Raw genomic sequence first — 13826 nt, forward strand, 5'->3', positions numbered from 1 at the left:
ATTTTTTCTATTCGGTAGGCGGACGTTTTAGGCTTAGATTATGGATTTTTAGAACCAATAGCAGGTGGACAGCTAGCAGAGTGGTCGCTGTTTTGTGGTTAGACAACAACTACCAACAAAGTAGGCTATCATCTTTCCCTTTATCATACATTTGTACTCCATGCGAAAAGAGTAGGTGTAGGTCAGTAGCCTACACATTCATTCTCCTTGAAAAGTAACTGTAACTAGTAACTGTAACTAGTTACTTTTTAAAAACCGGTAACTGTAACTGAAACTAGTTACTTTTTGAGCGAAGTAACTGTAACTGTAACTCAGTTACTTTGAAAGTAACTAGTGCCCACCACTGACTGATGTCCAGTGCAGTGTTGCCAGATTTTTTTTTAAAAAAGAGCCCAAAAATGCGCCAAAGCAACTTTAAAAGTAGCCCAATTTGCCGTCGCGACGTCGACGGTTGAGCAACGAAGGCGCAGGCTTTCTAGGGGGGTTTTTGGGCATGCCCCCAAGAGTCATGGACAAAGCAACATCTTTGTCCATCATGCTGATTGGGTAGATAGCCTACAAAATACATACATTAATACAACATACAATAAGTACAATGTTCAATATTGAATCAAGCATTGTTCAATTGAAAAAAACTTAGACGAGCCAATGCTATACAGACTTCATACAAATTCCTATTTTCAAATTCAAGATACAAATGGTTCCATAGTAGATGCCAATGCATAGCATAAGCCCGTCAACTCAGATGAACTACTAAGAACAAACACCAAACAAAATTCTATCATCAACTGCTGAAGCTTCATTTTCATATATAGAGCTGTCATGCTTCCGCATTGATGACCGGGGATCAAACAGCATTTTTCCAATTGTTGCAGCAAAGTTCTGATCTTCACAATCGCTGACAAAAGTTGAAGACCGATACGATTTCGCAGTTTGGTTTTGATTGCAGAAACTCTCGAAAAGGCTCGCTCAACTACCGTAATGCATTGCTGATTGGTATAGGCTACATTGTTAGTGCCAATTGAGCAACTTCTCTAAATTTATACTCCCCTGCAGCATTTCTAAACTCGTACACCTTAGTACAAAAAATACAAGAATCTATCATTGTTTTTTAATCATATAAAGAAGACCAGTTTACATTCAGTAAGTTTTTCCACTGACATTCAATTTTTCCCACTTTAATTTATAGCTTAGACACCAATAAAAGCTTCAAAAATTATGGTACGGTACTAAACCAAGATCATAACTACCCTATAATTTCCGATATTCGATACAAGTGCAATTTCGCCTTCGCCACTCGCCAGTCAGTCCTTCCATTCTCCCGGATGAAAATGAATACAGCATTGCTGTAACAACAGTCAAAGCTGCTAATGGTCAGCAGTAAAATCAATCCTCATGCCGAATCAAAAAAATAACGTCATTTTTTCCGTAATAAACCGAAACTTTACCAACATTTTCAAAGGCTGTTCGGATTCTACCAATTATTCAGTTCTGCCAACTCAAAATTCACTGTCAAACAACTTAAAATTCTGCCAAATATAAGCGCCGTCTCGCGCCAAATCAGAGACTGAAAGTAGCCCAAAAAAGCGCAAGTCGCAAACCAACATTTTTTGGCGCCAAGCCCAACTAAAAGTAGCCCAATTGCAGATAAATCGCCCAATCTGACAACACTGGTCCAGTGTCCACTCACTGCATTTTCATGAAAACCTGGATCACTTAAGTTGCCAAGATTGCCAGATATTAAATCCTAAACATGCACATTTTTGAAAATTGGCATGTTTAATGTTTATAGCTTACCAAATTGGTAACCCTGCCTGACCGAGGCCTCCAAAAATGCTCCTCCTCAATGAAATAACTACGAATTAGGTAAAAATCTTAAACATGACACAATTTTTACATAAAAAATTATATTATACTTTAAAAAAAAGTAGCCCAATTGGGCGCCATTTAAAAAAACGCGCACAACGCGAATTTTTAGCGCATGGAGAAATCAAAAGTAGCCCAATTGGGCGTAAAAGTGCCCAATCTGGCAACCCTATAGTCAATCGAAAAAAATGATGACGTCAAACACATTGGAATTAACTATTATAAAGTAGGAAGTGCGGGGTGGAAATGCAATGAAACACACCAGAAGGAAATTGTCTCCCATTTATTGATTTGTTGTTCAATTTAAAGAAATTTGCAATCGTTGAAAAGCACAAGCATAGATCTAACCAACTAAGTTAATACCAAGTCCCAAAATACTACTAGCTCCAACCAAAATACTACTAGGTGGACACTTAAACTTGACCAAATTCAAACCATTATCAAAAGTTTATTTGCAATGATAAAAACATTACACGACAACCAATTAAAAGAACATGTTACTGTTTATTGAAGGGCTAACTTTCATTTTTATATCTTATTCAATATGCGCGCAATCGTTGTTCGAAGACAGCCCCCCAACGAAGCTTTTGGCCAATGCATTTCAATGGCGAATCGATCGTCTTCCAGTTCACGCCCTGCGTGATCACGATTTTTCTTCTTGCGTTGAGATCATGATAATTAATTGTCTCCCATTTATTCATTTCTTGCTCAATTTCAACAGATTTGCTATCGTTGAAAAGCACAAGCATAGATCTAACCAACTAAGTTAATACCAAGTCCCAAAATACTACTAGCTCCATCTGGTGGCTACCTAAACTTGACCAAATTCAAACCATTATCAAAAGTTTATTTGCAATGATAAACACATTAAACAACAACCAATTAAAAAAACATGTTACTGTTTATTGAAGGGCTAACTTTCATTTTTATACCTTATTTAATATATGAGCAATCGTTGTTCGAAAACAGCGCCCCAACGAAGCTTTTGGCCAATGCATTTCAATGGCGAATCGATCGTCTTCCAGTTCACGCCCTGCATGTGCACGATAATTAATTGTCTCCCATTTATTCACTTCTTGCTCAATTTCAACAGATTTGCTATCGTTGAAAAGCACAAGCATAGATCTAACCAACTAAGTTAATACCCAGTCCCAAAATACTACTAGCTCTATCTGGTGGCCACTTAAACTTGACCAAATTCAAACCATTTTCAAAAGTTTATTTGCAATGATAAACACATTAAACGACAACCAATTAAAAGAACATGTTACTGTTTATTGAAGTGCTAACTTTCATTTTTATATCTTATTCAATATGCGCGCAATCGTTGTTCGAAGACAGCCCCCCAACGAAGCTTTTGCACAATGCATTTCAATGGCGAATCGATCGTCTTCCAGTTCACGCCCTGCATGTTCACGATAATTAATTGTCTCCCATTTATTCATTTCTTGCTCAATTTCAACAGATTTGCTATCGTTGAAAACATGGGCGCCGATCGCTCTCAAAAATTGGTGGAGACATTTACTAGAAAAAGTGGGGAGGGCCGACGAGCGAAGCGAGCTAGAAAGATCGGGGGGTTGTTCTGACAAACAAACAAATACAGTAGGTACAACCGTGCAAGTCTAATGCGATGTGTATATATTTTAACTGTCAGTGTCAGCATTGGACAGCAGACGTCTAAACACTCGGCAACGAGTCTCCGGCAAATTAAAAACGAAGTCCTTGGAGAGGTCATGGAGGTTGATCGAATTCAAAACTTTGCTTTGCACATAGCAGTTTCTGTTTCATGGTACAGTAGATCGTAACCAAGTTTTGACATGTCGCAAAGTTGAAAATGACTCTTCAGTTGAACACCAGCTGGCTGGTGATATGAGCAAAAGTCGCACAAAAAGTTCGCCTTGCAGAAACATTTACCGAACAGCGGATGGCATCTTCTTGAATATCATTCGAAAATCCTCCACCGACTTTCCATTGTACTGCTATCGAAAAAAGCATAGTTCTTGTGCAAGGGACTCTGTGTCAGAGAACTCAGGATAATCGTTTACCACATGTGATTGTAGCTTTCCCCTGAAGAGTGATAATTCTTGTAGAATTTTGTTGTGCTCAAGATCGATCGACTTGAAATAGCTTAGTAAGATTTTGCTGCCGCGCTGTCAATGACTGCGAAATACTCTGACCGATATTTCGTCTCCGGTGTTTGAAGTTGAGGAGGTTGGCGATGGCCATGTCCATGTTGCAGACGATTTGGGCTTTTTTTCGGACGTGACAGTTGCAATGACTCTTGGTTGTAATCCTCCATTAGTCTCTCAGCATTTACAAAGACACGATGAAATTCTTCTTCACTGCATAGATGGTGGAGTTTGCAGTGGAGCACAACAAAGTTCAACACCTTTAAGCATGCCAGCCACAGTCACCGTGTAACCTTGCAAAGCTTTGTTAAAACGTTCCGCAGACACTGAATGACAGACAATGCCTCTAACAACCCAAGCACACTCGACCCACAAGAAAAAGATTTCAAAAGCCAGTTAGCAGTTGTTGCTACATTTAAATCAAATGGACTCACAGCTGCTTCCAAGGCTTCCTACACTGACTTACTTTCAAGCACTGCTTTTACAGCAGCTGCACTTATGAGCCATCTTTTTGGAAAAATTGGTTTCAATTTTGATGCAGCCTGAGGCAAAGACTCTTCAGAATCAAGATTCACGTAGGCTACAGATGCTTGAATTTCCCATTAACCTTTAGTTTAACTAAACTAATAGCTTTCCAAGTTTTAAACGTCTGACTAATAAAATTGTGACATTCGGTTAATATTTTCCCTTTTACGTTATAAAAATAATGTAAAAATGGCGGGGACATGTCAAAAGATGGTAGGGACATGTAAAAAGATGGTGGGGACATGTCTCCGCTGTCCTATAGGGATCGGCGCCCATGGTTGAAAAGCACAAGCATAGATCTAACCAACTAAATTAATACCGAGTCCCAAAATACTACTAGCTCCATCTGGTGGCCACCTAAACTTGACCAAATTTAAACCATTATCAAAAGTTTATTTGCAATGATAAAAACATTAAACGACAGCCAATTAAAAGAACATGTTACTTTTTATTGAAGGGCTAACTTTCATTTTTATATCTTATTTAATATACGAGCAATCGTTGTTCGAAGACAGCCTCCCAACGAAGCTTTTGCACAATGCATTTCAATGACGAATCGATCGTCTTTCTGGATTCACATTGCGTGATCGCGATAATTAATTGTCTCCCATTTATATAGAAAAAATGCTAAAGTCATAGAAAGGATTAGGATCAGGCACACAAATAGCCTAATTGTTGGTGTAATGGCTTGTCCAAATCAAGTAATGTAACAAACACTGATCAATAGGAAAGCGATGTGTGCTCTAGAGCGGTGTAGAACTTTGATCCTTTGGGAGGTCGTGGAAGAATTGTTGTCACTCGGCCCTCAGTCGACATCAACTGGAAAAGCTCGGTTGAGGAAGCAAGTGATGTCAGCTCTAACTGCAGAAGCCAGAAAATTGTTCCTATTTGGATGGAGAAACCTCTGCAAATAATAAAAAGCAACAACAACCAGCGAGACAGTGGGTGCGGATACTTATGTTTTGTTCAATGCTTAGCCAAGAAATTTTTTCACAACACTTAGGCTAAGCCTAATAAACCTAGGCTTAAATATGGATCAAAGGTAAGTAACGAAACCGTAATGAAATGACTTGAGCTTGCATTCTCGTGTTCTTTCATTACCACACGAAGTCTTTTTCCTAAAGACATCCGTGTGTGTAAACAAAATGATTCATAGGTCCAAACCTTAAACGTTGACACACAAAAATCATGTTACAAACGTAGGTTAAAAAAATTATTTTGTTTCATCTGACATTGCACTTTTGTTAGCCTAGTTTGTTTGTTATAGAATAAATATCACTAAGTATGTGGGCAGCAACCAGGGGCGCCGGAAGCGGGGGGGCAGGGGGGGCGAATGCCCCCCTGCCCTCAAATTTTCTGCAGATGGAGGGGCAGGGGGGCAATGGTGCCCTTTTAAAGTCATGCAAGCTACTGCACATTTTGCAATATAACAATTTCTGCTATTCGCTTTTAGCCTAATTATAATCTTTCATTTTTGCCTCAAAATAATATTTACGGCACAAAATTTTGCAACACAGTACAGGCCTTAAAACTCGTTTTTTTTTTCGGCAGCCATCGTGGCCTACCGGGAGCTCCTTCGCGGCGGTCAAATCTGCGTGCTTGGAGGCCAAAATACAAAATAAAAATAACGATAGCACAAGTAAATAGAATTAAACTTGCAACAATGCTAAAATGATCACTTAGCGTTGTTGAAGTCTGGGCCTGGGCGACGTCCTACAATAGAATCGCTGCACCACGCAATAACTGCTTTATCGGGATTGTAATCCAGTACTATTCAAACGACACTCGCACGAGTGTCTCCAATGTGGCTGATTTTATAAAAGTTCGCTACTCCCCTAGAATTCTTTTTAGCAACGAAAAACAACGTTCGACATGTGTTGACGATGACGGCAAGGTAATAAAATAAGTATTTCAATGATTAAAACATTACTTGTAGGTTTTAACTGCCCTTTATCAGAACTGACGATGCACTAGCAAGTGCGAAATATTTTTTCTGTTACATCTACTGACATCTGATCCTGTTGCCTTAGCAATTGAGGTTTTAGCTATTTCAATGATGTACATTACTAAAAGACATCACTAAAAGAAGCATAATTTTTGCAAAATATGATCAAAAAATGTTTTCCCCATTGATGTCAACTAACTTTGTTCTCCTTTTTAACAACGGTTCAATGTCCGACAACATCGAATCGACATAAAAACGACAATATTGCCAGCCGATGTAAATTAGCAATTCGGATTAAGACTTTGTTAAAATAAACGTCGGGAATTACAAACAAGACTTACAGCGCTGGCGATCGCAGATGGATATTCCATCAATAACAAATATTCCCCACACAATGCAACAGTGGCGATTATGACGCGCTGACCTAACTTTGCGTCACTCTTTGATACTGCATGTTTTCGACAGTTAATCCACGATCATTGTATTGCGAAATTAAATAATTGGCTAGGAGAGACCGGCGGCCAAACTTGGTCTATTGAGGAGGTAGCACCGGCGGTTCATTCAAGCACTACTTAGCGGCCATGGCCGCAGGCTGCTTTAAGGCTTGACAGTAGGTTACATCATTATAAAATAGCATGATGCCCTTCTTTGTATACCGGACACTTGTAGGCTATCATTACTCAATACATAGTGAGCTGATAGATTAGCATTATCGCTATGTCTTATCTTAAAACTTGAAAAAAAATTGGCCCTTTAGTAAACAAAAGTGCCCTTTTTTCGTAATCTTGCCCCCCAGTCAAAAATCGTTCCGGCGCCCCTGGCAGCAACTCTATTTTATCATTAGGTAGCCCTGAAAAGGGCTGTTTTTTTTGGCAAATGGACGATGTGGCGACTACAGTAAGGAGTAGGACTCCCTTATGGCGCGGAGAACTTCCGGAAAATGTCGTCCCCGTGGAAACTGATGTCGCGACATAAATTCATCAAGATACCCAGGTATCATGTGCCTTGTGGTGCCACCCATTCTTTTAAATTTCCGTTTACAATTCAGCCACAGGTTTTCAATGTGGTTCGTATAAACTCCTGTGGCCGAAACATAATGATGGTGATGGTTGACCGTTTGGTGGCGATATCCAAGATCTAAAAAAATACGAAAGCAACTTTAAATAAATTTCAGCGTAAAATGCTTGCTGCAACGGTTTCCAAATAGAAATAACAAAAACATGTTAAATTGGTAAATTTATTTTTAATGGATGCATAATTCTTTTGACATGAGCCATCGTGCTTTTTGAAAAGGAGCTGTGCAGTTTAGTGGCGAGGTCAGTTGATTGTTTTTTCTGCTCCCAAAGTAACTTTAAATGGTTAACTGTTGTTAACAGTTTCTACACTATGAATAAGTTGTATCAAGTGGGACCTGGCATGACAGTTTAAGCCATATGATTGGGTCTGATGCTATCACAACAGAAAAGTACACATTGTACTGTGATATGTCTTCAGACAAGCTAAACACAAACTGGTGGTTGAATGACCAATGGGACTGTGCAAGCAATCATTTAATTGGCTGTCGTTTAATGTTTTTATCATGGCAAATAAACTTTTGATAATGGTTTGAATTTGGTCAAGTTTAAGTGGCCACCAGATGAAGCTAGTAGTATTTTGGGACTTGGTATTAACTTAGTTGGTTAGATCTATGCTTGTGCTTTTCAACAATAGCAAACCTGTTGAAATTGAGCAAGAAATGAATAAATGGGAGACAATATTAATTATCGTGAACATGCAGGGCGTGAACTGGAAGACGATCGATTCGCCATTGAAATGCATTGGGCAAAAGCTTCGTTGGGGGGCTGTTTTCGAACAACGATTGCTCATATATTAAATAAGGTATAAAAATGAAAGTTAGCCCTTCAATAAACAGTAACATGTTCTTTTAATTGGTTGTCGTTTAATGTGTTTATCATGGCAAATAAACTTTTGATAATGGTTTGAATTTGGTCAAGTTTAGGTAGCCACCAGATAGAGCTAGTAGTATTTTGGGACTTGGTATTAACTTAATTGGTTAGATCTATGCTTGTGCTTTTTAACGATAGCAAATCTGTTGAAATTGAGCAAGAAATGAATAAATGGGAGACAATTAATTATCGTGCACATGCAGGGCGTGACCTGGAAGACGATCGATTCGCCATTGAAATGCATTGGGCAAAAGCTTCGTTGGGGGGCTGTCTTCGAACAACGATTGCGCGCATATTGAATAAGATATAAAAATGAAAGTTAGCTCTTCAATAAACAGTAACATGTTCTTTTAATTGGTTGTCGTTTAATGTGTTTATCATTGCAAATAAACTTTTGATATTGGTTTGAATTCGGTCAAGTTTAGGTGGCCACCAGATGGAGCTAGTAGTATTTTGGGACTGGGTATTAACTTAGTTGGTTAGATCTATGCTTGTGCTTTTCAACGATAGCAAATCTGTTGAAATTGAGCAAGAAATGAATAAATGGGAGACAATTAATTATCGTGAACATGCAGGGCGTGAACTGGAAGACGATCGATTCGCCATTGAAATGCATTGGACAAAAGCTTCGTTGGGGGCTGTCTTCGAACAACGATTGCTCATATATTAAATAAGGTATAAAAATGAAAGTTAGCCCTTCAATAAACAGTAACATGTTCTTTTAATTGGTTGTCGTTTAATGTGTTTATCATTGCAAATAAACTTTTGATAATGGTTTGAATTTGGTCAAGTTTAGGTGGCCACCAGATGGAGCTAGTAGTATTTTGGGACTTGGTATTAACTTAGTTGGTTAGATCCATGCTTGTGCTTTTCAATGATCGCAAATTTCTTTAAATTGAACAAGAAATGAATAAATGGGAGACAATTTCCTTCTGGTGTGTTTCATTGCAATTCCACCCCGCACTTCCTCCTTTATAATAGTTAATTCCAATGTGTTTGACGTCATCATTTTGTCTGGTTGACCAACAGGGCGCCTTGTGGAAGAGCACCAAACCACAGGAATTCACTTTGTAGTTATACCTATTTTACGCGTGAGAATGTTAAGCGATGGTTTAAAATGTTAATTTATTAGGTAACTGGCTGTCTAATGAAACTCTGTTTGTCTCAAGGATATTCACACTCATTTGTCTAATTTATATATCTGACTCCATTATCTAATTTCCACACAATTGTTATTCTCATTATAATTTCAAGTTATCAGAAGGTGTTCGTATAATGTTGTAGGTCTATAACACAATTTGAATTTAAACAGTACAGAATAATGAAATTACAGGATCGTGAAACATTATCACGAGTTATTACATTTTAATTAAACAATCAATTTAATGTTTTTCTGAGAGCTGAACTGGTCTAACTGAGCTCTCGCCAAATGCGAACAAGTCATTTTATAATCATCAGTTCCCTTTTTCTTATTGACTTCGGGAGCAGATTAAATGGAAAATTACAATTCTTTAGGAAATTACGCATGGTTTGAAATGGTTCATTTTAGTTAAAGAAAGGGAATTTATATGATGAAATAATGGATCGCTACAACTTGACTGTCGCAGCAGTAAACAACTTTTTGTTTTTATTTTTTACGGAACTTAAGCTTATCTTGTTTTAACGCATATCTTGGTTTCAATGTAATGCCGATGTTTGACATTTGTCACATTAAAAACATGGGAAGCAGCTGACTCGATGACTAATATAGTCTTTCGCTGCTTCCTGTCTGTTGTAGATTCTAGTTATGGTGCTATTTTATTTGCATTGTCTATATTTTTTACCGTATACTTTTCTCGCAACAGACAAAATAAAAGGTTTCTCTCTCTCTTTAATAAATACTAATTGGCTTTTTCTTGGCTTTTTCAGATATTTTCTACTGGCTTTTTTGTGACTATGTCTGGCTTTTTTTGGTGAAGACAGGTTGGCAACTCTGCAACAGGCATTTATTTTCTGCAACGACACTTCAAGCAGAAACTTCTCTCCAATTTAAAAAGTGAATTTTGGATCTCTGGGCTGAATGACTCAAGCTTGCCAGATTAGCCCTTTTTAGAGGTAGTTGGCCCAAAAAAAACTGTTTGGCCCCTTGGCCCTTTGTTTTCAATATTTGGCTCTTTTTGGAAGCAGTTGATACATACCGTCAACTGGGGTTACTTTGGAGTAACCGGGTAACTTTGGACAATTTTTCGATTTTGTTCATTTTATTATAAAATCTGTTGTAAAGTGCTGAAGTTGCAGTAATTGCATGGAAATGTCTTCAAAATTATCTGTGTTCATATTTAGAGCATTTTATTGAATTGTGGGGTAAGTTGATTGGTGCAAATTTATAAGAATAGCCACATCATTAAAATATCATTTTTTCTTTGTCCCCAAAATTAGCCATCAAGCTGACCAATGGCTAGTAACATACAAAATTAAATGTTACCCATATGTTAGTAATATCTTAGCCTTCATGTTGCCCCAAAACAATGATTATGTGGGAATGTGTTACAAAAAATATTATTATATTTTTGTGTGGTGCTGATATTTCAGTCGAAACTGGGTAACTTTGAACAAGGTTTACAGAACTTTTCCATGTGTTTTCCCAGGTGTTCTTTTCCCAGGTTATTTATGTGAAGGTTATTTATGCAAAAAATGCTATAGAAGTGCTTTAAAAATCAGGTTATTTATGCAAAATGTGTTTTCCCAGGTTATATATATACATAATACATAGTGTGGTAGAAAAATAGTGAATGACAGCAAGATTATAATGGTAAGGACATATGAAAGGAAGCTAGGTTCGAGAAAGTACCAGGATTACACAGAGGAAGGTCTGGAAAAGGCTGTTGAAAGTGTTAAAAGGAAGAAAATGTCATTAAGAGAAGCTGAGAGAAAGTTCAAAATTCCCAAATCAAAAAGTAATAAAGTGAAAGATATACATACAAATAAGGCAGTGGCTATTTGACCGGCTCCGGTCTTTGAATCTGAAACACTATTTGACCGGTCATGACGTCACTACATAAGCGCTTTTTTCTTTTTCTCTTTCAAAGCAACAGACGAGAAGCGCCGATATAAGTTCTAACTTTAACACGTATTCTTCAACTCAGTCCGTGGCGCGTGCGATACGTTTTCGGCTGCCAATCTAGAGGGGATGAGTTCGATACCATCCGGAAGCATTCTTTTTTTTTTCTTTTTTTTTTATCTAAATTTTGACCCGAAGCGCATTTATGTGGTCAATTTTTAATTTGAGTAGCCTACAGTCCAAGTTAGTTAATAGTTCTCAAGTATAGTTCTCAAGTTAGTTATATACAATACTTCTTTTAAAAGTTTTTAAATGATAATGGTAAAACCATTTTTTAAAGAAGTATTGTATATAACTAACTTGAGAGAAAAATGTAGGGTCGTTCGGCAACACACGTTCACTTATGACGATCGGAAAATTACCAAGAGAATTTCTCAAATTCCAGCAAATTAAAAAAACTCTAACATTATTACTCACATTTGAAAAGACATAAAAAATGGGCTGTAGGCTACTCAAATTAAAAATTGACCACAAAAATGCGCTTCGGGTCAAAATTTAGATAAAAAAAAAGAATGCTTCCGGATAGTAACGAACTCATCCCCTCTAGAGTGGCAGCCGGAAACGTATCGCACGCGCCACGGACTGAGTTGAAGATTACGTGTTGAAGTTAGAAGTTATATCGGCGCTTCTCGTCTGTTGCTTTGAAAGAGAAAAAGAAAAAAGCGCTTATGTAGTGACGTCATGACCGGTCAAATAGTGTTTCAGATTCAAAGACCGGAGCCGGTCAAATAGCCACTGCCTACAAATAAACCAGGAAGGCAAGCGGTGTTTACCATCAAAGAGGAAAAGGAAATAGTGGAGCATTTAATAACATGTAGTGTGTGGGGACAACCCTTTTCACCACTAGTTTCCAACACGTTTTGTTCCTACAAACCTCACTAAAATACATAACACCCTGCTCAATTATTTTTGTAACATTTACATAATTTTCAGTCGTCCTACTTTACCCCTTGGTGGGCTTAACATTGATCATAATATCTGTTTGCTATGCTTTATAATGCAAACTTGTGATCGGTCCAAAGTTACCCCACAGCTGGGGTAAGTTTGGACAGTCAGAAGTTAAAAAAAATAAACAAACTCATTAATTGCTTCAGTTTATTTTTCAATCCACATGAGATCTATAGTTACCTTCTTAACATTCAAACACATAATTGCTTGGAAAACCCCATTACATTGAAAAAAATACCAATTATGCCCAAAAATTGTTCAAAGTAATCCCGGTTGACGGTACTATTAAACTAGCTATTTAAATAAATGTCTTTTGGAAATTGTGACTGAAAAGTGTTATTACCATTTTTAGCCAGTGTTTAGCTGACAATGTTTATGCCAATGCCAAAGATTCGAGTGAAAACACTGTAGAAGATGAAGATTTGGAATTGTTCTTGTAGAATGTAGACTGTGTTGTTGTAATGTTATTGACGTTGTTAACGTTAATTATTATATTTTATTAGCAACGTTATTAACATTATTGAACAATTTGGCCATTTTTTAGGCCTACCCAGTTTGGCCCTTTTTTTGACATTGTTTGGCTCTTTTTCTCAAAAGCTATCTGACAACCCTGGAATGACTGGTATAGTCAAGCGTCAGTTGCTCTAAGCCTCTGCAGTATATATGCAAGTATTTGAAACAGACAGGATTAAGCTTTCAAAGAGGTTTTCTTAGTCCTAGGTTGAAAATCCCCCCCCCCCCCCCTTGTATATGAATTCTGGAAAAGAGGTTGTCAACCGGTAAATAGGATTTTTATTCATACTAGCTTGTATAATTTGTTAACCAGCTGTGCATCTTATAAAATTTAGTATATTGGGAGCTGGTATACAAGTCCCCCCCTTGGGTATTCATGACAAAGACAGGACTCAACCACACATATAGGGTGAAACTACTTTACCTTTGCTTTACTGTCCACACACTTCAATCCACATGTTTTGGTCAATTCCTCTTTGTCATGTGTTGCCAAGGGGGTCTGCCCTGATAGCTCAATTGGTTAGCGTATGACTCCTGGAACGAAGAAGCTTCAAGATCAAGCGGCGCTGGTTCAACTCTAGGGGTGTGCGCTTGAGCAATGCACTTTAAAGACTGCTCTCCATTCAGCGTCATCTAATGGATAGAATAATTCCTTGTCAACAATCGGAAACTTCACTTTGGGGTCATTCCATTATAATTCAACAAGTGAAGGCAACCTGCCCCTCTTAGAATTTTTTGTTTTTAAATATGTTGATGTGCATGAAATTCTGAGTGCAATAAAAAAAAATTATGAAAATTGATCAACCGGCTCACTAGATATGGTGATCAAACATTCGATTTCACTATTTTTAAGG

The sequence above is a fragment of the Aplidium turbinatum genome, chromosome 10 (genome assembly GCF_918807975.1).
Source record: "Aplidium turbinatum chromosome 10, kaAplTurb1.1, whole genome shotgun sequence".
Lineage (NCBI taxonomy): Eukaryota > Metazoa > Chordata > Ascidiacea > Aplousobranchia > Polyclinidae > Aplidium > Aplidium turbinatum.